Source organism: Oryctolagus cuniculus, chromosome 5, assembly GCF_051225735.1.
Source record: "Oryctolagus cuniculus isolate XC-2025 breed Fujian yellow rabbit chromosome 5, ASM5122573v1, whole genome shotgun sequence".
In the NCBI taxonomy this organism is placed as follows: domain Eukaryota; kingdom Metazoa; phylum Chordata; class Mammalia; order Lagomorpha; family Leporidae; genus Oryctolagus; species Oryctolagus cuniculus.
Genome location: NC_142871.1, coordinates 60,838,929 through 60,865,076, shown reverse-complemented (window position 1 = coordinate 60,865,076; position 26,148 = coordinate 60,838,929). Strand labels below are relative to the sequence as shown.

The 26,148-nt window shown below is 53.1% G+C and overlaps 2 long non-coding RNA genes across 2 annotated transcripts; one reads left to right on the top strand and one right to left on the bottom strand.

Moving 5' to 3' along the window:
* Window positions 1-6,937: 6,937 nt before the first annotated feature.
* On the bottom strand, window positions 6,938-8,247 carry LOC138849620 (uncharacterized). The gene is made up of 2 exons (XR_011388590.2): window positions 7,740-8,247; window positions 6,938-7,315 (listed from the first exon to the last, which is right to left on the bottom strand). It is a non-coding gene; the product is annotated as an uncharacterized LOC138849620 (long non-coding RNA).
* A 2,976-nt stretch (window positions 8,248-11,223) lies between these two features.
* LOC138849619 (uncharacterized) lies at window positions 11,224-12,823 on the top strand. The gene is made up of 2 exons (XR_011388589.2): window positions 11,224-12,156; window positions 12,513-12,823. It is a non-coding gene; the product is annotated as an uncharacterized LOC138849619 (long non-coding RNA).
* Window positions 12,824-26,148: the final 13,325 nt, after the last annotated feature.

Sequence of the window (26,148 nt, the reverse complement as noted above, 5' to 3'; positions counted from 1 at the left end):
ATAATTTTCACCAACTCCCCTCTGCACACCATCTTTCCACTTGAACAAACTCTCCCAAAACAAAGCTGATTGATGTCTAAATAAAATACACCAGGGCGTGTCTTCTAAGTGTAATAACACTTCTGCCACCAGAGGGCACAATGTGACTGTGGATGAACACTGTGTAACAAATAAAAGTTAATATCTGGGCCTACGCTGTAACATAGCAGGTAAAGCCACCGCCTGCAGTGCCAGTATCCCATATGGGCACAGGTTTGAGTCCCGGCTGCTCCACTTCCGATCCAGCTCCCTGCTAACGGCCCAGAAAGCAGCAGAGGTTGGCCCACGTGCTTGGACCCCTACACCCACGTGGGAGACCTGGAAGAAGCTTCTGGCTCCTGATTCTGGCCTGGCCCATTGGGGGAGTGAGCCAGCAGGTGGAAGATCTCTCTCTCTCTCTCTTCCTCCCTCCCTCCCCTCTCCTCTGTAGCTCTGCCTTTCAAGTAAAATAAATAAATCTTTAAAAAATAAAGTTAACAATACATTACAGAATGCACTGTGTTCCAGTGGTTGTTTTTTATTTGTATATTGTTTTTACATACTTGAAATAATTTTATCCCATAAATCAAGAATAATTGAAAGCAGGAAATCGCCACAATTTAAACATTTTCCCTCAGGCTATAGCTGGTTAAGTTTAAAGTGAGCATCATTATTTTCTGTTTAAAATCCTGTGATTCATCTGCTCTCTGGGAGTCATTTCCTGCACGGCCTGAAGACGCCCTCAAGCTCCAAATTACTCTGCATTCCTAGTTCTCGCTATGTTTCCTGCAGGCCATCAAGTTCATGGGTTTTATTATAGCCTTGCAAATTAGTAGAAAAAAACTTTACTAGCCCATAAACATGTTATCAGCTTCATCTTGCTGCTGGGGGCAGATTGGTAATGAAATCGCTGGAAGCATGATTATTCATAACTTACTCAGCTATAAAACTAATGATTGTTGGGCAAGCAGTTTCTAGCTTTTGTCTGTCTCCTCGCAAAGTGTGCACATGGCTAGCGTCTGGGAGCATGCATTTGGCCAAATAAACCTGGTGCCCGGTGCCAGCGTAATCCACAGCGTGTGTGCCAACGGTGAGACATCCAGTCTGATCTCATTGACAAACGAATCACCCCATCTATGGTCTGAATGTCTGTGCCCCTCCAGCCTCCAAGGTCATGTATTGAAATCCTAACCCCCAAGGTGATGTCGCATTAGGAGGCAGGGACTTTGGAGAGTGGATCACCAGGGCAGATCCCTCATGAATGGGATCTGTGCCCTCATCAAAGAGGCTTCAGGGAGACCCCCTCATGCCATGTGAGTTGGCACAGAAAAGCTGGCTGTCTCCCACGCAGAGGGCCCTCACCAGACATTGAAACTGCGGGCACCTTGCTCACAGACTGCCCAGGATCCGGAACCATGAGAAATACATTTCTTTTTATTTAATTATTTCTAGTTATTTATTGGAGGGAGACAGCAATATCTCCCATCTGCTGGTTCACTCCCCAAATGCAAACAACAGCCCGTGCTGTGGCAAGCTGAAGCCTGGAACTGGAACTCAGTCCTGGTCTCCCATGTGGGTAGCAGGAACCCAAGTACCTGAGCCAGCACTCCCCAGGCTGGAAGCTAGCAGGAAGCTGGAATTGGGAGTGGAGCTGGGTCTTGAACTCGGGTACTCTGATGCAGCATCCCAAGCAGCACGTCAGCTGCTGTGCCAAACGCCTACGCTGGGGAGGACATTTCTGTTTATGTGCTGCCCGGTCTCTGGTGTTCTGTTACAGCAGCCAGAACCAACCCGCTGTCCTTTGAGAAGACCTACTGGCAAGGATATGCAGCCCCTGCTCAAGACAAGCCTGCCACCCCACCCCAGGTACCTAAAGGGTGAGACACGGGGAGGACCAGGCTGCCAATCACTGGGTTCAGATGCATGTGCCGTGCTTTTGTGATGCAATGCACTTGTCCAGGTCACTGTCCCCCAGTCTCCCTTAACAAAGTCATATGTGTCCCACGTTCCACACCAGCCTTAATGCAGGTTCAGGCAAATGTCCTGCCCCTTACGTTTGGGCAACAGCTACCCCCCGTAAGGGGGGCCGTCCTGCCACATATCCTTCACACCATATGGCTCTGCCCACGCCTACCAGCCCCCCACTGGAACACACATGTGTTCATCACGAAATAGGAAGTGAACCACCACACAGAAGCTGCCCCTGCAGGCAGAGGGGCGGGTGAGGGGGTCGTGGAGAGGAGACAGAAGGCATGAGGGCCAGTGGGCAGTGGCTCCTGACACGAGGACCAGGACAGAGATGGCCGCAGTGGGATGGGATCTCCAGTGGTTCCTGGGCCCGGGATCTCAAAAGGACCAAGCCTGGAAATGGTGATTGACAAACCTCAACACAGGTTTCCAGACCAGTTTTTCCCACTGGCCGGATGCAGAGAGGCGAAGAGAAACCCTGTGAGAACAGAGTTGCGTGAAATTCCTTTGCTGCATGACTTCTTGGAATCTTGAGTGGGCCCAAACCCTTATCTCCCAAAGGAAGATATTATTTTACCACAAAAATGTACTTTGCAAATAGTGTCATACAACGTACTGTCTTGTGTTCACACATGGGAAGGAACTTTTTCTAATCATCTAATTTGGATCCGTTATTTTAAAAGAAAAAAAAAATCATGTTCTTTTACTAAGTTCAACCAAAATTTGTTCAATGACACATGACAAAAGACTAAGATTGGGGAGGACCTCTGGGAGCTTGGGGGATCAGAGGTGACACCGTGACTATGACAGGTGGTGATGTCACTTCACAGGGGTGACTACACAGGTTATCGGCCACCGAGGCTTATCTTGCTTTGAGCAAGCCCACAGTGCTTCTCTGGCGTCACCTTGCAAGAATCCCCACGTTCTGGAGACTGACTTAGAGGTGTCCTGGCCCTTGGGGTGACGAATGAAGGAACCTGCTATTCCTTGGGCAGGATTTGCATGTCTGAAGAATCAGGGAGATGCAGCCAGCAGCTGTCTCTTCTAATGAGGTACAAGGAGCTGCCCTTTCCAAAATTAAAGGCCAGACCATTCCCCCACCTAGAAATCAAGACAAGCTGATGACCTAAAAGAAGATAAACTTTCGATGAAAGGGAGCCATTTTGAAGGCAAATAAACTCCCAGGAAAACCTGAAATAACATGTAGCGCGGTGTTGTCACCATTGTCTCATGGGGTAGGAATTGCTATGGTAACACACAGTCCGCGGGTGTGGGAAGCATTTGGGCTGCTTCCTGGCGCAGGCGAGGCAGTGGGTTTCCGCCGTCTCCAAGGCTTGCCTAAGCCCTGCTGATCTTGCCGCAGACTGCAGTGTTTTCCTAGCCTCTATGGTGGAGTTTGCACGTGCTTGGATGACTAACACATGAGTCACAGGTTACGAGAGATTCAGAAGAGACAGTCTGAACCTGACCTTGAGGGTGGTGATGAATGGTGATGTGCTCAGAGCATGTCCGTGGAGGTGAGGTGCGGCAGGAACGAGCTTCCGAATTCCAGATCAGCATCAGAGCAGGGAACACGCCAGCCCATAGCCACTTTCCCTCCTGCGATCCAGACGGACAGACCACACTGGCACCTCCGGAAGCTTCCACTGGAACGTCTCATGTGAATACCCACGCCGAGGCGGCCCCAGAGGTGAGCAGCAGCATGCTGACCCATCCTAGCCATCTACTTTCAGAGACCAAAGCCTGAGTTCAAGACCACCAGTCAGAAACTGCGAGTGGGCGTTTGGCACAGCAGTTAACATGTCACATCCCCTATCAGAGTGCCGGGTTCAAGTCCCACCTCCGCCCAATTCCAGTCTCCTGCTACTGGGCACCCTGGGAGGCAGCAGATGATGGCCTCAGGACTTGGGTCCCTACCACCCACGTGGGAGACCCAGTGGAATTCTAGGCTCCTTGCTGTGGCCTGGCCCAGCCCTGGTTGTTGGGGATATTTAGGGATTGAAAAAGAAAGAAAGAATAGAAAAAGCAAAACAACACTTCGATCTCCCGCAGAGACCTAAGAAGAGGGAAGAGGCGCACACTAGTACTGGTGACCATGTGGGCGGAGGGCTTATGCTGCCTGGGTAGGAATACGTGCCATTCTAAGTGGAGAAGAAAACACCTATGGTCTAACACTTCAGCCAAAAAGACTGTATAAACAGCCAGCAGCTGTTCTCGGGCCTTTGCTTTTTAGAGCAAAAACCAATAAAAGAAAAAACGTGCTCTGTAAAACGTGGTTTTTCTTGGGAGCCCAGATTTGGTTCAACAACTAATTTCCACCCCCAGAATTCAGCCTGGCGTTGGGCAGTTTTCCGCCGGAGAACTGAGTGGGCTGCAAAGCCCTGCGGAGCAGTGCAAGGCCGCAGAGGGGCTGGGCCGGGCAGACGCCCCCACACCAGGCAGAGGTGCTCATGCGTGAGCAGGGACCTCAGACTTGGAAACAGAAGTCGGCGCCCTCAACACCATCCCTACCCCCAGTGAGTGGACATGGAAGGGACAAAACCATGGCTTGGCCCGCAGAAGCCGGAGACGTGTCTCCGAGATCTGGTTGTCTGACTCCAGCCCCTTAGCTACAGGGATCTGCACAAGATCGAGTCACACGGTCCACGCATTGTCCACTCCGAAAAGCCACCAGATGATAAGACCAAGCGGACTCCTTGACTGCCCATCTTGGAAATAAGGAAATTATAGGGGCCTTTCAAGATGGATGTTCAGATGAGAAATTACTAGCTACGTCCAGCAATTATGAAGCCAGCAGCGGGGAAGACACAGCGAGGCGAGGCCCCTTCTGTAAACAGACTCGGGAATGAGCCTTGCTCATCCTCTCCCAGTGATCCTGCTGCTGCTGCTGCCTCCTCCACTCTGAGTACCAGCTCCAGCCCCTTAAAGGAAATCTTACACCCATCTAGCTCTTCGCCTCTCTAACTTTTTAATTATATATGAAGATATAGATCTATAGGTATAGTTAGGGAGACAGACACACAGGAAGAGCGTTGAAAAGATCTCTTGAAGGCCGGCGCCGCAGCTCACTAGGCTAATCCTCCACCTGGGCGCAGGCACACCGGGTTCTAGTCCCGGTCGGGGCGCCGGATTCTGTCCCGGTTGCTCCTCTTCCAGTCCAGCTCTCTGCTGTGGCCTGGGAAGGCAGTGGAGTGCCTGCACTCATGTGGGAGACCAGGAGGAAGCACCTGGCTCCTGGCTTCAAATCAGCACAGTGCCGGCCGCAGCGGTCACTTCGAGGGTGAACCAACAGAGGGAAGACCTTTCTCTCTGTCTCTCTCTCTCTCACTGTCTAACTCTGCCTGTCAAATAAAAAAAGAAAGAAAAAAAAAAAGAAAAGACATGATCTCTTGTTTCCTGCACCATGGCTTTGTCTTTCTTCAAGTATTGAAGAGCAGGCTACAGCTCCTTCTGCCTCAGACACCATGAACTCGTGACGTCACTGCCTGTGCTCTGGACGTTGTCCTGCTAGAATCCTACCAGCTCTCAGAGGCAGCATGGTTCCCAAGGAACCCTCCAGAGTCCAACCAGGGAAACAAAAGCAGGCAGGCCTTCGGCCTCATGCTAAGATGCCACTCGGGACGCCTGCATCCCATATCACAGTGCCTGGGGCCCAGGCCCGGCTCTGCCCGTAATTCCAGCTTCCTGCTAATGTGTCCCCCGGGAGGCAGTAGGTGATGGCTGACTCTCTGAGACCCAGATGGAGTCCCCAGTTCCTGGCTCCATCTTGGCCCAGCCCTGGCTGTTGCAGACATCTGGGGAGTGAATCAGAGGATAGGAGCTCTGTTGGTCTGTCAGTCTGTTTGTGTCTGCCTCACATAATTAAAGTTTTTAGAAAGAAAACAAGAGCAGTGATTTGAAACCCAAGTTTGAGGAGGTAAGTGCTGCACAAACCCGCCACAAAGCCCCGGGCCCCTGTGAAGTGTAGAAGCCAAAGTCAAGTCTCCCGCTTTGCACCCTGGCCCTTGAAAAGGACTATAGCAACCCTCCGGCTCCTGGAAGAAGCAAGTAAAAAATCTCTGGAGTAAGCACCTTCGGTTCAGGCCTGCAGGACTCCCCCAGAACAAGCAAAATGACTTAGGAATCAGAGATCACCAAGCAGCAAGAGAAGAAGCAGAGAGCAGGACAACGAACCAGGAACGATCCTCCCAGGATTCTCAGGCTGGAATTATCAGCTGCAAAAAAAAAAAAAAAAGATGGAATCACAAGTGTGTGGCAGTACCGGTAGACTATGGAATGAAGCAGACTTGGAAAAGAGCCAAGCAAAGCATTCAGAAATGAAAAATATACTGTTGAAATGAAAGACCCAGCAGTGGAATTAGTAAATGAGAGAGTTGAAAAGAGAAGAAATTACCCAGAATACAGCACAGAGAGGCAGGATGATAGAAAATACATATGAAAGAGTCGAGACACGCAGGAAAGGGTTGATACACCTAGGATGGTAGCCCCAGAAAGGAGTAAATAGGTGAAAAGGTGGGGTTCAAAAAACAAAATGAACTGATTAGAGAGATGAGTCCCAAGACATAGAAAGCACATCACATGGGGCTGGCGCTGTGGCATAGCAGATAAAGCTGCCACCTGTGATGCCAGGATCCCACATGGATGCCGGTTCAAGTCCTGGCTACTCCACTTCTAATTCAGCTCCCTGCTAATGTGCCTGAGATGGCAGTAGAAGCTTGTCCAAGTGTTTGGGTCCATGCACCCACATGAGAGATCTGGAAGAAGCTCCCGGCTCCTGGCTTCAACCTGGCCCAGCTCCAGCTGTTGTGGCCATTTGGGAAGTGCACCAGCACATGGAAGGTCTATGTGTGTGTGTGTGTGTATGCATGTGCGTGTGTCTCCCTCTCTGTAACTCTTTCAAATAAATGAAATAAATTGTTATTAAAAAAAAAAGAAAAGAAAGCACAACACATGCATGGAGGATGGAGGTTATTAAAAACCTACACCCAGACGCCTTGTAATGAACTGCAGATGGCTAAACACAAACAGCTCTTAAAGGCAACAAGTGGGAGAAAAGATGCACTCGAGGACCATGACGCCGACTGTGCAGCGACGTGGCCCAGGTAGCGTGGAATGGTGTCTCTGCGCGTGCTGCCAGTCTTCCTGGAAGAATGAGCAAAGAAACAGAAGATTCCCAGGAGAGCACTTCGGTCTGGACGAGAGAGCGAACACTATGCAGGGAGCTATGCTTGAGCTTCTTCCCGGGCATCTTATCAGAAAACCAGACTTGAATGCGAGCTTAACCTCCGGTGAGTGGCGCAACAAAGAGCTCTTTTCGCACCCTCTGACCCTGGGAATTCAGGAAACAACTGAGTTATTGCTGGTTTCAAATGCCAGAGAGCAGTCATCACAGTGTGCTTCCCACTCTCGATTACTTCAAGCATTGTCTGCCTTTGAGGCTCTTCTTGAGAACGCCACTGTTTTCTAGGATATATTGTGCAGCTTCCACGTGCTCCGTGTGACTAAGGCATTAGTCAGAGGCTACAACGTGAGCGGCCGGGGAACGACAGTCTTGCTGCCTGGCGGGACCTGGCTCCCCAGCTCACGCCTGCTCTGCGCCCACCAATTCTCCCCGTTGCCTTCCGTCTCCAACACGGGTTCTGTTCCTGGCAGGAGCTCCCAGCCTCATCTCCCGGACTTGCTGCTTCCGGAAGCCTTTGGCTCAGTAAAAATCCCCACCCTCTGTCTTCTGCAGACTCCCTGGGACTTCTTACCCGTTTTCCTGCCATCTCTTGTCTGTCAGCAGGAACGTGTGTGAGCCCAGCTGTCAGAGAAGTGAGAAAGGGAGAGGCAAGAGGGACGATTAGGTGAGGTCGATGCAGCTGAAACGGATATTTAAAGCTGTGCCTTTTGTGCCATGGACAAGCACGAACCGAGCCCAGCTTAGCCCATGTTAGCCAATGCGGGAAATTGGCTACTACCTTTCCATGACAGATGATAAGCGCAAGGACTGCGTGCAGCAGCTCCCTGTTGGTTAGAAGGCTATTGAACTGCTGATGTAAATGCCAACTCACAAACACAGAGCAGAGACTCACGCACAGGATCACAGCTTTGTGACAATCGTGCAGATATGAAGCTAAGAAGTGTGAAAGAGGGCCGGCACTGTGGTGTAGCAGATAAAGCCGCTGCCTGCAGTGCCGGCATCCCATATGGGCGCTGGTTCTAGTCCTGGCCGCTCCTCTTCTGATCCAGCTCTCTGCTGTGGCCTGGGAAAGCAGTAGAATATGGCCCAAGTGCTTGGCCCCTGTGCCTGCATAGGAGATCCAGAGGAAGCTCCTGGCTCCTGGCTTTGGATCAGCCCAGCTCTGGCCATTGTGGCCCTCTGGGGAGTGAACCAGCAGGTGGAAGATCTCTCTCTGTGTCTCTACCTCTCTTTGTAAATCTGTCTTTCAAATAATTTTTTTTTTAAATCTAAAATAGAATTTTTTCAATGCTGACCATACTTGAATCTGAACAGGAGACAGAGCCAGCAGCAATTCCCATGGGGAAGTTAGCCGTAAAGAACGAGCAGGGGATTGGCTAGAAGTGGTGAAGGGAGCTCTAGAGAATGCAGGAATCACGGGTGTAGAGGGCGGCGGGCCCCAGGGCTGAGCAGGACATTCAGAGATGAAGCCACCTCCTTCTTCCCCGGGCTGAGAGCAGACCTGGTGGCCGCAGGTGTAGGCAGGGGCTCTCGGGAGAGCTCAGCGAGCGCCCCCCACAGGTGACACTGCTCTCTCAAGCGCTGAGAAAGCCCTTCATCACTAAGTCATGCCAGGGGATGCCCGGGGAGGTGCCGGCTTTGGGCATTCCTCAGCAGAGCTTCCTGCGGGTGTAGCAGGGGTCATTCTTAGGGGCGTGCCAGGGCAGCTGCCTGCAGGAAGGCACCACATGCTGCTGACCGCCGGACGCTGCCCGCGGCTAGACATACTGCAGGAGCCAGCTGAAGCAAAAAGCCCACGGGAACGAGGAAGAAGAGGAGCCTCTTCCCCTGCCAGGGACCCTCCAGGACCCTCTACCAACAAGCCTTAGCCTGCCCCAGCTGGCCAAGAAGAAACTCCTGGAAGGCTCCAGCCCACCATGGCAGAGTGAATCACGACACAGGCAAATCTGGAACGGAGAGGGCACCAACCCAGGGCTGCCACAGTGGCCTGAGCGTGGGCATACACACGTCCACGCTGGGCCGAGCGCCCCAGACTCCCCACCAAGGAATCGAGCTCCCACAGGAAGCCTGAGCTGGTGAGCGACAGGCAAGCGCTTCTCTCCTGCCTTGGGACCCATGTCTTTCTGGTCCTCGCCAGCACACGCCACATCGGCCCACGACAGGGTGGACCAGAGATAAACACCTCTTTCAGTTAACAAGGCTGCACACATGTAAGTAGCTAAATAAACACAATATCGTGATTTCAATGTCTCGCGTTAGCAGTGTGATAATCCGGCAGGAGTGCGGACTGCCAGCTCCTCAGGGGCACCTGGGCCGGGCACAGCCACGGGATCGAGCCGTGCACCCCACCGTCATCAAGGCTGGACCAAACAGCCAAACCCTCCCCCAGCCCCCAGGCCCCAACCCCCGCATAACTGATCCCAGCAGCTCAAGGCCTGGCAGTGCCAGGGGACGCCTGGGAAAGAAAACAACCCAACACAACGCACAGGCTGGTCTTTGTCGCGGCCGAGCCAGGCACGGAAACAGCGCGGCTTTATGAGAAAATGCCTTTCTCTCCACGCAGTAATTAAAGCCAGTTGTGGAGCGAGGCTGTATGTTAATGGGGGCTGAGAAAGATCTGCCTCTCGGACATGTCCACTCCAGCTGAGCAAACTTTAGTCGCTGCTCAATGGGGCAATAAAGCATCCACAGACCACTCAACCCTGTGCTACCCCCAAGAAGCATGCCCAGGACCCCCCAGGCTCATGGCCCCTCGTCCAAGGCAACCCTCTGCATGCTGAATTCTGCCATGGAACAGCTAGCATGGGGGTAGGGTTGGGCAAGGCGAATCTGTAGAACCCTCTAGACTGACCTGGGCTCCATCCTGCCCCAAGCAAGATCTCTCCCTCCGACTCCGACTAACAGCCTTCTCCTGTACATCTTTTTTTTTTTTCCCCAGAGAGACCTTTTATTTAAGAAGTATAAATTTCATAAGTACAACTTTAGGAATATAGAGATTCTTCCCACCATACCCACCCTCCCACCCCCACTCCCAATCCACCTCCTCCTCCCTTCCCCATTCCCAGTCCTATTCCCCACTAAGATTCATTTTCAATTAACTTTATACACAGAAGAACAACTCTATACTAAGTAAAGATTTCAACAACTTGCACACATACACAAACTGAGAACAAGTTTTACAGTTAATTTTCATAATACAACTCTTTGAGGACAGAGGGGAGTTAGTGCACAGTGACTTCTGTTATTAATTTAACAATTAACACTCTTATGTATGACATCAGTGACTACCCAAGGCTCTTGACATGAGCTGTCTAGGCTATGGAAGCCTTTTGAATCCACAAAATCCATCCATATTTAGACAAGGCCATAAGCAAAGTGGAAGTTCTCTCCTCCCTTCAGAGCAAAGTACCTCCTTCTTTGATGGTCACTTCTTTCTGCTGGGGTCTCACTCACAGAGATCCTTCATATAGGACATTTTTTTGCTACAGTGCCCTGGCTTTACATCCCTGAAATGCTCCCGTGGGCTTTTCAGCCAGACCAGAATGCCTTAAGGGCTGATTCTGAGGTCTGAGTGCTATTTAAATAGATTGTCATTCTGAGTCTGCTGTGTAGACTGCTGCCCATGTTGGAACATTCTCCCCTTTTTAATTCTATCTATCTATTACTATCAGACACTTGATCTTGTTTATATGACCCCTTTAACACTTAATCCTATCTATATGTTCACTTTAACACTTAAGATGATCACTTTAATACTTAAGATGGCATTTTTACCAACCAGTTTGATGGGATTTGGTGTCCCATGGCAAGTTTTTAACTGTACCCTTAGAAGTAAGTCTGTAGGAATGTATCCTGCACACCTCTTAAGAGGAGAGAGCTTAGCCGTGGCTAGAACAGGGTGTCTCAGAGTCAGGTTGGGTTGTATCTATTTCGCGCGGATGGCTGCTTCATGACAGCAGCCCTCACTCCCCATGCAACAAATGAGCCCCTCCTGGGGTGGCTGCCACCCTACACCACCCACTGGGGACCCGCCCTGGAACCCCACAGGATGCAGTTAGTGGTCTCTGTCACAAGCTCTTCAGGACAGCAGACTCTTAAAAGCATTTTAACTACTTTGGGAAGCTTGCAGTGATGAAATGCACGTGGGAAGTGAGGTGGGCTATGGGTGCAGTTTTTTAAGAGTGGTATTTCTGAAGCCAGCATGATAGGGTAGTATGTTAAGCCTCTGCTTGGGCGCTGGCATCCCATCTGGGCAGCGGTTCATGTTCCAGCTGTTCCTCTTCCAATCTAGCTCCCTGATGATAGCCTGGGAAAGCAGTGGAAGATGGCCCAAGTGCTTGGGCCCCTGCACCCACGTGGGAAACCCAGAAGAAGCTCCTGACTCCTGGTTTCAGATCGGCACAGATCCGACCATCGTGGCCATTTGGGGAGTGAACCAGCAGATGGAAGGCCTCTCTGTCTCTCCAACTCTCTATAACTCTGCCTGTCAAATAAATAAATAACATCTTAAAAATAAATAAATAAATAAAGTGACATTTCTTTTATAGAAATAAAAGCAGAATCAGTCATTGGGCTGTGTGCATAGGACTGGCTCCGTGTATGGAAGCTATAAAGGGTGTGCCCATCTCTCCTGCCCCAAGTGCTGTGTCACTCTGTCCTCAGGCCTCTCCCTGGGGGAGGCTGTCCCCTGCCTGTAGCGGGGTGCTGGGCAGGGAGCAGATGGCACATGCGAACACATGGAATTCAGTGCAGGGCTTGTGTGTGCAAAGGTGTGGGCGCACTGTAGGGAAGCCGCAGAACTGCCCGTAGCCCTGCGCACAGTTAGCACCCTAGCCTGACGGCGAAGGGGACGAACAGTCACCAGATCCAGAGAACAAGGTCCCATGATGCAGCTGGCCTGGGGCCCAGGAATCCACGCCCTGCAGCTGCTGACCAAGACTCTCCTGCCATCAGGAGCCAGAGGGCAAGGGGCCTGCGGTTGGCACCAGGTAGGTCAGCCCCTCAGGGCCCACACAGGGCAGAGAGCGATCTGGAAGAGCTGCAGGTGGCACACACACACACACACACACACACACACAAGAAACCTGGAAGCTTCTAGAAGGCAAGAACTAGGTTGTATTCCTTTTTATATTCTGAGGACTGGTGTATAAATAGGTACAAAGGTGCTTTTTCTGGAAAGGAGAGACAGAGAGAGAGGAAGAAAGGAGGGAGGGAGAAGGGGAAGGGAAGAGGAAAAAGGGGGCGGAGGAGAGGGGAAGAAGAATGAGTGCATACAGGGTATTTCAAAAAGTGTGTGGAAAATGGAATTAAAAGATAAGTTATTGGGGCTGGTGCTGTGGTACAGCAGGTTAAAGCCCTGGCCTGAAGCCCCGGCATCCCATGTGGGAGCCAGTTTGAGTCCTGGCTGCTCCACTTCCGATCCAGCTCTCTGCTATGGCCTGGGAAAGCAGTAGAAGATGGCCCAAGTCCTTGGGCCCCTGCACCCACGTGGGAGACCCAGAAGAAGCTCCTGGCTCCTGGCTTCGGATCGGCGCAGCTCCGGCCGTTGCAGCCATTGGGGAGTGAACCGGCAGATGGGAAGACCTCTCTCTGTGTCTCTACTTCTCTTTGTAAATCCGTTTTTCAAATAAATAAAATAAATCTTTAAAAAGAAAATATGTTATTTTTGGTGCAAAAAAAATTGAAATCTATCCATAGTTTTTTTCATAATACACACAAGGCACAGACCTCTGGAAGACTCCTGGCCGGCAGGCTCACTCGGGCAAAGGGTGAGTAGGCACCAGTGACAGCACTGCGGTCCAGGAAACTGTCATGGCGAGGACTCTGCGGCCCGGGATAGGTGGAAAGGCTTCATGGAGACAGCAGGAGGGCTGGGCGCCCAGGGCCTGCGGCCCACTGGCAAGTGGGCGAAGGAGCTGCAGGGCAAGGCTCTGGAGGCAGGAACCACCTGCCCGACGTGGCAGAGGGAGGTGTGTGCAGAGGTCAGAGGGGCCAGGGGGCCAGGCCACAAAGGACACTGCGGGGTGGCCGAGGCATCTCGGATGCACCTTGCGTGCGATGGACGGGCACTGGGACATAGAAGGGACAAAAAACAGGGCTCCAGCTAGGGACGCCCGCAGTAACGGGCCTGGAAGAGACAGCGGAGGGGCAGGAAGTGCAGAAGCAGCAGGCACGTGGCGCCTCCTGAGAGGGGGCGGGGCTGGGAAATTACACTCCGCAGGGCCTCCCTGGCCACAGGGGACTTCGGCAACCCAGCAGGTGGGAGGGAAACCCTGTCGGCCTACCCCTACACCTCCTTCATTCCTCACACAGAACCCCAGCTTTGGCCTGGGGAGGGGGAGGTGTGGAGGTGGGGGTGGGAGCTGCCCACGGAGCAGGCCGTCCAGCAGCATCAGGCTGAAAAGACCAGGGGGAGCCTCGTCCGAGACGTCCTGGTGAGTCCTGCGTCCCTGGGCTCTGGAAGCGACACCTGCCGGCCTTCAGAGGAAAAGCAGGCCGTCGCCACCCTGGTCTCTGCCTCTGGATGCTGCAGCTCCCACGCAGCTGCTGCCCCCCGGGAGCCCCTTCCCCTGGCCTCCCTGAGCCCTCCCCCTTGCAACCTGAGGTCCAGCTCCGTCGCAGGCCCCCTTGTCACCAGGCCCGTCTGCCAGAGCAGGGAGGTGTAGCGCCCAGGGAAGAGTTCCCCCAGAAATCCCTGCGGCCACCCTGGCTCCCTGGCTACAGCCTGGCGTAGGGTGGGTATGGAGGGCTGGGAGGCCTGAGACACTGGGCCTCCACCAGGCATTGCTTGGCTGGCCGCAGCAGCAGCCCAGTCTCTGCCTTTATCCGTGGACGGCCTCCTCCTCCTCCTCTGTCTTCTGTCTCTCCTAAGGACACACATCCCATGCTTCCCTCCTCACCCAACCCCACTCAAAAAAAATGGGTCTCACCGTCTTCTTCAAGGGCCTCTGGCTTTTCTGCTGCAACATGCATAACCAGCTGAGAGTTACAAACCAAAAAGAAGAAGGCCAAATTCCATACCCCAGAGTCACCCACCTCTGATTTCCTGTAACATGCCCCGATGATTCTTATCTGCGGGGGCTATAAGCCCGGCTTTGTCTGCCCAGGGAATTCACCCGCCTGGAGGGGAACCATCCCCCCTGGAAGACTCAGCTCTGTCCAGGTGACTCACCTGCGGGACAAGCATCAACTTTCCCCGCCTCGCTGCTGCAACAGAAGAGGCCCCTGTTCACGCGATCCCTCCCCACTTGAAGTCTTGGGAGGCAGATTGCCAGGAAGTCGGACAGCACGGAAGGTGTGACCCGAAGAGCAGGCAGGCAGCCCCCGCCCGCAGAGCAAAGGCGAGGCACAGAGTGGGCGGGCTCCGCCGAGCTTCGCTGCTGCGAGTCTGTTTCTTTCTCAGCAGCTCAGCACCTGAGCCAATGGCCTTGCCAGGAGGTGGCATCAGAAGGGTTTTGAGAAGCCCCGGCCCTCAGCAGCCCAGCCGCACCAGAAGGGAGGAAGCCTGCTGGGACGCATGGGCAAGGCCATCCCCTAAGTCGGCTGAGCAGTCCCAAGTCCCAAGTACTGGCTGTGTCCGTGCAGCAGCGGCAGCCTCAGACGCTTCTCTCGGGTCCTTGCTCCTTCACTCCAGAGCCATGGAGATGTCCTCGAGCAGTCGAAGCTGCAGCTTCCAAAGCAGCCAGGGTGCCTTGAGCACGAAACACCCTCAGAAAGTGGACCCAGTGTAAGTGCAGCAGGTTTGAGGTTTTCCTTAGCAGGCGAAGACACTCCGGGCTGTGCCGCCCGGCCCTGACCTCCTGGCGGGAGCCACCAGGCCTGCCCCTCCGGGAATGGTCTGTAACCCCTCTCAGCCGCTATCTCTTCACCTGAGAAATAAGGGTGCTCGTTACTTGCAGAATTGCTGTGAGGATTAAAAATAAATAAATAAATAAAAACAGCACACAAAGAGCTTGGCACAGGACCTGGCACTGAAAAGATTCCCAGTTAATAGTAAAAAAAATTTTTTTAAGATTTACTTTACTTATTTAAAAGGCAGAGAGAGAGAGAGAAAGGTGTCTTTCATCTGCTTGTTCACTCCCCAAAAGGCTGCAACAGCCGGGGCTAAGCCAGGCCAAAGCCGGGAGCCAGGAGCTTCATCTGGATCTACCACATGCGTGACAGGGACCCAAGCACTTGAACCACCTTCCACTGCTTTCCATGGAGCATTAGGCAGAGCCGGGTCAGAAGCAGAGAGGCTGGGACTTGAACCGCGGTTCTGATGTGAGATGCTAGCATCGTAGATGATGGCTCAACCTACTGCACCACAACACTGACGCCCCACAACACCATATTTTGTGGGTGAAAAGGAAGACTACTTTGTCCTTCATTGAGAATCTTTCTGGGGCCCAGTGCTGTGGCGTAGCAGGTAAAGCCACCACCTGCAGTGCCAGCATCCCATATGGGTGCCGGTTCGAGACTCGCCTGCTCTACTTCCAATCCAGCTCTCTGCTATGGCCTGGGAAAGCAGTAGAGGATGGCCCAAGTCCTTGGGCCCCTGCACCCATGTGGGGAGACCTGGAGGAAGCTCCTGGCTCCTGGCTTCAGATCAGCACAGCTCCAGTTGTTGCGGCCAATTGGGGAGTGAACCAGTGGGTGAAAGACCTCTCTCTCTCTCTCTCTCTCTCTCTCTGCCTCTCCTTTTCTCTGTGCATAACTCTGCCTTTCAAATAAATAAATCTTTAATAAAAAAAAAAGCTTCCTGTGTTTATAAGATACATGAGGGATTTTTCTTTAAAGAAGAAAACCAAAACCCTATAGCATTAGATCAGTTAATGCATGCTCTCAGATTCTTGTCCCGGGGACACACATTTGGAATACATTTTCTGTATTATTCTTTCCGGCCACTCCTTTGGTATATCTGACAACTATGACGTTTAAGAGCAAATTCAGGCTGGCACCGCAGCTTACTTGGCTAATCCTCCAACTGCGGCGCCGGCACCCCAGGTTCTAGTCCCAGTTGGGGTGCTGATTCTGTCCCGGTTGCTCCTCTTCCAGTCCAGCTCTCTGCTGTGGCCAGGGAGTGCAGTGGAGGATGGCCCAGGTGCTTGGGCCCTGCACCCCGTGGGAGACCAGGATAAGTACCTGGCTCCTGGCTTCAGATCGGCGCAGCACTGGCCATAGCAGCCATTTTGGGGGTAAACCCATGGAAAGAAGATCCTTCTCTCTGTCCCTCTCTCTCACTGTCTAACTCTGCCTGTAAAAAAAAAAAAAAAAAGCAAATTCATTACATAGTGTATCTGTCATGTTCTACCCCACCACAAGCAGCAAGTGTCTCCCTACCCACCTGAGACAAAGGGACCTAGGGTATTCCCACTAGTCCCAGCACAGAGACTCCCAGCTAAGGATCCACCTAACAACCTCCACTCTCAGTTCCCATGGCTGGGTGAGGCTTTGCCCCTCACTCCATGCCTCCAGCAAGTGCGGCAGATAAGGCCAATCAGAGCATTGTATTCTCAGGTCACAATCATTGGTTTGAAGATAAGCACATGACAAACGCTAATCCAGAGAGCCCCTAGGGAATTGTGGGAGCCACCAGAAAAGACAGCCACTCTTTCCCAAGGTACACGAATCTGAGAGGGGCTGAAGCTGGTGCTGCAGTAGCCACGTTGTCAGCACAGAGTCCCAACCAGGAGGCTGGCACAAAGTCAGGCAGCCCAGGCAATGGAGGGGGGCTTTAGACCCCAAAACACAGGGCATCTGAGCACAGGAGGAAAAACATCCCCAGTTACTAGGGCAAAGGGGGAAGCTGATGAAGAAATTAGAGGGCGAGATGGGGCCGGCGCAGTGGCGCAGCGAGTAAAGCTGCCGCCTGTGATGCCGGCATCCCATATGGACTCTGGTTCAACTCCCAGCTGCACCGCTTCCAATCCAGCTCCTTGCTAATGCTCTTGGGAAAGCAGCAGATGATAGCCAAAGTCCTTGGGTCCCTGCCACCCAAGTGGGAGACCTGGAAGAAGCTCCTGGCTCCTGGCTTTGGATAGGCCTAGCTCCAGCCATTGCGGTCATTTTGGGAATGAACCAGCAGATGGAAGCGTTTTATCTCTCTCTCTCTCTCTAACTCTGCCTTTCAAATAAATAAATAAATCTTTTTTTCCTAAAGGAATTAGAGGGTGAGAGAGGAGAAAGAGAAGCAGGGAGCCTGAGCAGGAAAGGATGGATTAAACAGGTAAACCAAAGGAGGCAAAGGAAAAGAAACTTCTGGGGCCGGCGCTGGCATAGCAGGTAAAGCCACTGCCTGCAGTGCCGGCATTCCATATGGGCGCCAGTTCGAGTCCCAGCTGCTCCACTTCCAATCCAGCTCTCTGCTATGGCCTGGGAAAGCAGTGGAAGATAGTTCAAGTGCTTTGGGCCCCTACATCCACGTGGGAGGCTGGAAGAGGCTCCTGGAATCAGATGGGCACAGCTCCGGCCGTTGCGGCCATCTGGGAAGTGAAACAGTAGATAGAAGACCCCCCTCCCTGCATCTGCCTCTCTATAACTCTGCCTTTCAAATAAATAAATAAATCTTAAAAAAAAAGAAGAAGAAGAAGAAGAAGAAGAAGCTGGAGCCTTCTGTGAGGCCAGCTCCTTCTCTGGCCCTGCTCTGCCCCCAAGTTCTCCCCCATGACCACCAGCTAGAAATTCAGCTGTGAGACCCACAACCCGGGCATCTTCCCCGGGGAAGCTCCTTGGGGGAACTTATTTGACACTAAGTATAAAGAACATGCACAAAGAATGCCAGAGCGTTCATTGCACCTGATTTATGATAACCCAAAGTTGTAAGCGAGATAAATGTGCCATAGAATGTGTATGCGATGTTAACTCGTTTTGTTTACATCTGAAATGGAAATACGCAAACATGAATAGTGGCTGTGTGGTGGTAAAATCATTAATGTATTTATTTGCTTACTTGTATGTTCTAATTTATTCTACAAAAAAAAATCCAGAGTTTTGTATTACAGGGTTAAAAAAAAGGAAATAAAATGACCAAGGGCCAAGGCCTCAACTGGGCAGAGCTCAGCTGCTGCTGACCACCCCCCCCCCCGGGGTTTCACCCTCTGAGAAGCACCAGAGGACCCCTGTGGATGGCCCCAGACCTGAGGGTGGGTTCAGAGACACTGCCCACTGAGAAGGGACACGGCCCCATGCGGGCTAGGACCTGGGCCGTGACTGACTGGACATCTGGTTCTGGGGCATGTGCTGCCCCCACTTTGTGTATTGTGAAATAGGGCAGGGAAGGGCAGAGGGTGTTCATTAACTGGCCACTGCTGTCACCTTCTCTGAAGCGGTGGCCAACGTGGGCTGGCTGTGTGGGAGAAAGGCACCCAGAGGCTGGCTTGCACCGGGGGATACATGTCGGAGCTCAGAAGGCCCCTGGGAAACAGGGTTTATGCACGATTGTAACCCCTGCCTGGACATGGGCGTGGCCACCTCCACCCTCTGACCCTGGAACAGCCGTACAATTACGTCGTGTCCAGCTGCTCTGGACACACATGGAGAGGTCAGGGCATTTTTGTTCTATGGCCGTTTCTATTCTGGTTATACATGCTTCCTGTGATCATCTATCGGGCATGCAGGCTGCCCTGTTCCCTCTCAACACGTAAGCCCCCAACTGACCCCCAGCTATCTGAACCTGCGTCTCCTAATTGCAACTGCTAAGACTTCAGATAAAGTCCTGCTTTACCCTCGCAGGTTCTGAGTGTGGGTTAATGAGCAGTGCTTTAGGGGACTCAGGGTCAGCGCCATCCACGCGCCCCGCCAGCTGCCATCACTGCATGCATCCTCCAGATCCTTGGAGCTCAAGCTCCTTGAGAAACCCGGGCGAGAACCATCACTGCATGGGGATGGAACAAGCCCAACGACCTGAACTACCAGGGATGCACTTCCCGGCGCTGGCGAAGGGGTGAGTTCAGATGCCCCTGCAACCGGACTTGCTCCAAGCCCCTCCTCCGGTGCTAACGATGTTCTAGCAAACCAGCTGATCCTTTTCCTAATCGGATGTCCAGCTGGGAATTAATGGTTTTTTTTTGGAACCCCCTCACTAAGGAGAAAACCCAGCCACCCACCCACCCACACGCACACACACACACACAGACACCCCTGCCCTGCTCCCCAGGGACCCCTCATCTTGCCTCTCTTGCTCCTTCCCCGGCTGACTGCTGACTTGGGAAGGGAGGGTGGAGACAGGGCCACATGTGTCACCTCCTTGCTCCTCCAGCTCCTGTGGCCGCTGACTCAGCAGTCTGATAGCCAAGTCCAGAGCAACAGAAAGCACCCCACACCCGAGCCTGCACACGTTTACAGTACCTCCAGCCCTGTTTCTAGAGCTCTTCATTCCTACAGTAGAGCCAGACGTGTGTTCGGCATCATCTTTCTCCTGCCTCCTTTTTACCATACCTTACGGGACGGCTCTGCGGGGGACTGATGTTTCGGTGTTTCCGTGTCTTTTATAAGCCATTCTTTTGCATTTAGCTTTGACAGATTTTTTTTTTTTAATCTTAGAGTCACATATTGACAATCCAGGTCGAGCAGCCCTCATCTGAAAATCCAAACCCCGAAATGGTCCAAAATTGGAAATTTGTGGAGCACCGATCTGATGCCACTAAGTGGAGAATTCCACACCTGACCTCTGTGACGGGTCAAGGTCAAAACACAGGTGCACTGTGCATATTGCATGGCACTTCAGGCTATGTGCATTAGGTACATAGGAAACTAGGGCGTGTCCTCAGGTTATATCATTTAGGTATATGCAAACATTCGAAAAAAAAATCCCAAATCTGTGCTGTTTCTGGTCTCGAGGGATTTGGAGGAGAGACGCTCCCCCTGCATGTCTCTCCCAGCACTGGAAGGATTCTCGTGCCTCTGGTTTGTCTCTCACGACACCTCGGCCGCCAGCCTGACCCTTGTGCCTCCACTCGTGACATAACTTGTTTTCCCCTGGGAAAGGACAAGCGCCTCTCTTCACCACTGGTTTCCAACAACAGTTGGATCGCGAGGCACCTTGTTATCACTTCCTGCATGTTTCGCTTTGCGTCAGTTTTACTCATATTTTTAAAATCTTCTCAAGTGTTGTTCTGGGATCTGGGTGAGTTACTTGGAAACACTTTGGTCCTTGCAAGTGGTGCTGGTGCCAGGTAGGAAGGGGCCCGAGCAGCTGGAGCCAGAGGCTCACTGGGCTCCAGCACTGAGCCAGGCACCCTTGCGAGCTCTCTACTCGGTGCCCAGGGAGTCACCCAGCTTCCTGCTCTGCCTGGTGGGAACAGGGACTGTCCCTGTCCTGTGTGCGTTCTGGGGACTGCTCCCTCCCATCCCAGGGCAGGGGATGGTGCCTTCCCCAGCCTTGACGCGCCCCCAGCATGTGCGGGCTGCCCCACGCCCAGCTGAACCGTTGAGGATGACGCTCTGAGCAACACTTGCACCTTCAGTCCTCTGCCCTGTGAACCCTAAGTGCATTGGACCCCAGCCCCATCTCCTCTGCTTAGACACGGTGCTGTGCTCCACTGGAACCCACTTCCCTGTGCCGTGGCTTGAAAACTCCACAGGCGTTAAGCTGGGGACCAGCATAAGACTCACGCCACCCATGGCCACTCCCTTGGGAGCCACTGTCCCCTACTGCCTGTGGACGGATATCCGACCATTGTGGGATTGGATATTTTGTCTTCTGATTCCGGAGTCCTGGTCTGAGTGTGGAATCTCGGATATAGGGAAAGGCTTTAGAGACCCACTGAGGGCATCCGTCCCACCTGCCAGGGAAGACCCGGAAGCAGAAGGGAGTTGGCCTGGCTTTGTGGCAGACCCTGAAGGGGGCCAGGTCTCCACCCTTTGGACGGAAGCTGCTCTGAAACCAGGGAGCTCCTGGGAGAAAAGGAGGAGCTTGCGGACATCAGCAGGGTCAGCCGTTGCTTGGATCTCACTGTCTGCCTGCTTGACACGGGCTGCCTCTCGTGTCTCCTTCGGGGACGTGGGACCCCCTGCCTCGCTGTGTGTACTGACAGTGTGGGGACTCTCCCGGCTCCCTCTCCTCTGTGGTCTTCTGGGCAGCACTGGGAAGGAGGCCATGGCAGAGCTGTGTTTCGGCTGAAGCCCCAGGTCCTCCCAAGAGAGCCTGGAGTCCAGCAGAGTGCTCAGGTCATCCTACACACCAGGTCCCTGCCGCCCTGGCCGGCTCACTGGCGCCCCCGGCTGGGCTGAGGTCTTGGATTTGCACGCCGAGGTCCAGCTCTGCTGTCCCTAAGCAGGCAGCCCTTAGCCACCTGCGTTCTGAACATCCATTCTGTTGAATCCATCAGCTTGCAAGAGCTGTGCCCGTGCAGCAGGGGGCTCGGGATAGAGGCTGGCCCTGGTCTTGTCCATGTGATCCGAATACTTTCTGCCTCGCTTGTTTATCCACACAAGGGGTGAGAACTCCCACGAGGAGGAGCCTGGGGTCATTGCAAAAGGAAGTTTTCGGGAGAAAGGACAAATGTCAGCGAGGAGGAGGAAGAAGAAGGAAACAATGAAGGCACATTTCTCAAGCCATTGTAAAAGCCCCCGGCTGGGGCCGGGCGGCAGATAAGTGTCCATTTCTCTTTGTTTGGGCTATTTTTGCAGGAACTCCCTCTCCCCACTTAACACTGATACAATGCAGGGCAGGCACAGCTCAGCACGTAAAGAGGCAGGAGGCTGCTGGCGTCCATGTGGACGCCTTGTTGACCGCCCATTACAATAGGGCCTTTCACTGCAGGGCCTCACAGCTCCCTGCAACGTGACCTAAGGGCTGGCCGCAGCTCCAGGACAGCACAAAGGACCGGAACTCGGCTTCGTGCTGAGTGCACAAACCAGTGGACAGTGCTTGGGGTTACTCGCGAACGCACCTCCGTTCAGCGCTCAGACAGGGCTCTGAGCCCTTGCTGGCTCCTTGGTCTGCCTTGCCTGCACTGAGGCAGTCCATGGGTGGCCAGGGCTGGGCCGGGCTCCCCGGGGCAGAGGGAGCAGGTGGGGGCTGGGGGCAGGCCACCTGGGGAAACACACAACATGTACATAAAAAGCAACCTGTTGCACGTACTGTGGTGATTATTCTAACTCTTTTAGGGACTTGGACACATTCAGAGAGAGCTGAATTAAACAGAGTCTGAAAGGGGAGAACTTTCACAACAATAAAGGAGTAGGGACGTGAAATTGGGTCATCAGGAAGTCTCCCATAGCTAAATAGACTTTGCACTGAGCTAAAAATCCTGCTTTTGTTTTTTAAAGATTTGTTTATTTGTCGCTCCCCCTCTTCATGGAGGAACGACACAGGACCCTGCGCTGTTCTTTTGTCTGCTCGGCCCTCCCCGGGTTTGCTGCTGGTTCTTCCCAGGTTGGCTACCGTCCCTTCCACCTCCGTGGAAGGGCGGTTCCCCCTGCCACTTTCCCCACTTTCGCGGGGGAGCGGCACACCGCCGGCCGGCTCTCTCGGGGGCTGCTCAGATGTTCCTCAGGTGTTCCTTCAGATAGATGTTCCTGGTGCATGGTGTCTCTCTCCTCCTTTATAGTCCTCTTCCACCAATCCCAACTCTGCTACCCACACGCCGAGTACGCTGCTCTCCTCCAATCAGGAGCAGGTCCTACAGTTTATTGGTTGAACTGGAGGCAGCTGTGTAGAAGCTGTTTTCTCCTCTCCCAGCGCCATATTGTGGGAGAGCAGATGCATAGAATAAGTCTTAATTCCAGTAACTTAGTCTAGTCCGAGTTGCTCCCAGTTGCTCCTCACATTATTTTGAAGGCCAGAGTTAGAGAGAAGGAGAGACACAGAGAGAGAGATCTTCCACTTGCTGGTTCACTTCCCAAATGGCTGCACCAGTCTGGGCTGGGCCAGACAGAAGCCAGGAGCCAGAAGCTTCCTCCAGGTCTCCCACATGGGAGCATCTTCCGCTGCTTTTCCCGGCGTATTAGCAGGTAGCTGGATGGGAAAGAGCAGCCGGGACTCCACCCGTCGCCCCTATGGGATCTGCTGTCCCTTTACCTGCGGCACCACTAAGCCGGCGCCCCAGTCTGATCTTGAAGACAAACTTCCTGGGTGTTCTCAGTGCGCCTGACGCTGACCCCACAGCAGGGAGTGGTGCCTTTAGGGATATTTTTATCTCAAGCCCTAGGAAAAGCCTTCAGTTTGGATGAAGAGGGAGCAGGGGGGAGTGGGGCTGGAAGGATCTGTCTTCTGTGGGCAGGGGCATGGCAAACGGGGCCTCATGAAAGCGGCACCCCCCCCCAACACTGCAGTCCAAACCATCACTGGTCCGCAGTGTCCCGCACAGTCTGAACACCTACTGCCTGTGCTGAGGGGACTCCGCTGGCCCCCAGTACCACAGTGTCTAAGAACATCTATGGGGCCGTGAGCATGCTGCTGGCAAGAATTATTGTCAGGGCCTGTGTTTTGGCGCAGCGCGCTAAGCTGCCTGCTTGCCACCCTGGACATCCTGTGTTGGAGTGCCAGTTCGAGTCCCGGCTGCTTTGATTCTGATCCAGCTCCCTGCTAATCTCCTCCAAAGGCAGCAGATGATGGCCCAGGTGCTTGGGCACCTGCCACCCACACGAGAAGCCCCGGGTGGAGCTCCAGGCTGCTGGCTTCAACCTGACCCAGCCCCAGCCATTATGGCCACTGGAGAATAGATGGAAGATCTTTCTCTCTCATTCTGTATTTCAAATAGATAAAATAAATAAATCTTTTTTTTTTTTTTTTAAATAGGGATTGGCATTGTAGCGTAATGGGTAAACCTGCTGCTTATAATGCCAGCATCCCATATAGGAACTGGTTCAAGTCCTGGCTGCTTCAGTTCTGATCCAGCTCCCTGCTAATGCGCCTGGGAAAGCAGCAGAGGATGGCTCAAGTGCTTGGGCCCCTGCATCCCACGTAGGAGACCTAGAAGAAGCTCCTGGCTCCTGGCTTCAGCCTGGCCCAGAACTGGCCTTTGTGGCTATCTGGGGAATGAGCCAGTGGGTGGAAGATCTCTCTCTCTCTTTCTGTCTCTCTCTCTCTCTCTCTGTAACTTTGCCTTTCAAATAAATACATGTCCCTAAAGAAAATTAGAAAGAATTAACATTGAATTCTTACCATGTTTGAGGCCCTCCACACACAGTCTCTCGTTCAGTGCTCCCAGCAGTCTCGCGAGGACGGGACTCGCAGAGCCTGCATCTCACAAGCAAGGAGACAGCCTCAGAGAGATTGAGCATCCCAATCCCAGCGATGTGGAAGCCTAGACCACAGCTATTGTGCGTACGGGGGAGTGGAGCAGAGGCCGGGGTGAGGACGAGTAAGGGGCTGGGGGTCTGATGACAGGGGCTCTGCTGACAGAATTCCCCTTCGCCAGAGCCGACCCAGAGACCCTAGAGGAAGAAACGCTGCTCCAAACAAGGAGAGAGGAGGCGGGGTGGTGCTGGCCCAGCGACAGTGACAGGCTGCGAGCCATTTCTGTTCTGTCTTCTTTCTCTGACTCCCCTAGTGACACTTAAGGGATACCATGTGATCCCAACCATGCACTCACGTGCCCGCCCCACCAGCCCTGGTGAACAGAAATGCGTGCTAATGTCTGTTCTGCCACGCCCAGGGAACATCGCTGCCCAGCAGAGAAGGACAAAAAGCAAACCAGAAAATGATTCCAGGGGCCAGTGCCGTGGCGCAGTGGGTTAAAGCCCTGGCCTGAAGCGCCAGCATCCCATATGGACGCCAGTTCGAGATCCGTTTGCTCCTCTTCCGATCCAGCTCTCTGCTATGGCCTAGGAAAGCAGTGGAAGATGGCCCAAGTCCTTGGGCCCCTGCACCCACGTGGGGGACCCAGAGGAAGCTCCTTGCTCCTGGCTTTGGATCGGCGCACCATTGTGGCCATCTGGGGAGTAAACCAGCAGATGGAAGACCTCTCTCTGTGTGTCTCTACATCCCTCTGTAACTCTTTCAAATAAATAAAATAAATCTTTCTTTTAAAAAAATGATTCCATTTCAAGCTTGTGTGAGAACAGAGAGGAAAAAATAGGTGGCGAGTTCTTTTTGAAACATTAAGCTACTAAGAAAACCCCAGCACTCACCAAGAACAGGCGGGGGCGGAGCTACAGCGCGAAGGCAGGGAGCGTGGCGGCTGAGGCTGTCCTGCCACCCCGCACTGCTGCTGCCACATCTTCCCGGAGGGTCTCTGAAAATATCTATCCTGAAAATACGTTTGCCTTATTGTCACCCTGAGCGCACGCAGGAGTCATGGACCCTCTCGCACCACGAGTCCATCATTTCTTTTTATTTATTTATTGGAGAAGTAGAGTTATGGACAGTGAGAGGGAGAGCCAGAGAGAGGTGTTTTCCATCCGCTGGTTCACTCTCCAAATAGCCAGGAGCTTCTTCCAGGTCTCCCACGCGGGGCCAGGGGCCCAAGGACTTGGGCCATCTTCCACTGTTTTCCCAGGCCATAGCAGAGAGCTGGATCCGAAGAGGAGCAGCAGGGACTAGAACCAGCACCCATATGGGATGCGGGCACCGCAGGTGGAGGATTAACCTACTGCGCCACAGCGCTGACCCTAGTCTACCATTTCTAACAAGGACGATCTGGAGGGTGAATTCTGTGAGCTGTTGAGCTGGTTCTTGATTCTAACTGCAAATCTAGGGCTCCAGCCCGCCCCTACTGTTTCTTACATGCCTCCCCAAGGCAGGGAAGGGTGACCCCCAGCCCGGCTGCCTCAAGTCCGTGATCCGGGCTGTGGCAACACACCCGAGGGACACGCCCTCACCGCCCTGTCATGAAAGCAAGCCAGATGTTTTTGCAAGATGCATGACTAGGAGGATGACTCTGGTTTTGGCTTTGCCCTTTTTGTCCAATTATCCTTTCAGTAAATATTCTGAGGTCATCCCTCTAAGACAAAGCCGTGGACTGAAAGGTGGTGAGCAGTGACGAGCAGCTTCTTTCTCTGTAGCAAGAATCTTAGAATGGGGGATTGGCCATTCTAAGCCACCACTCGCAATG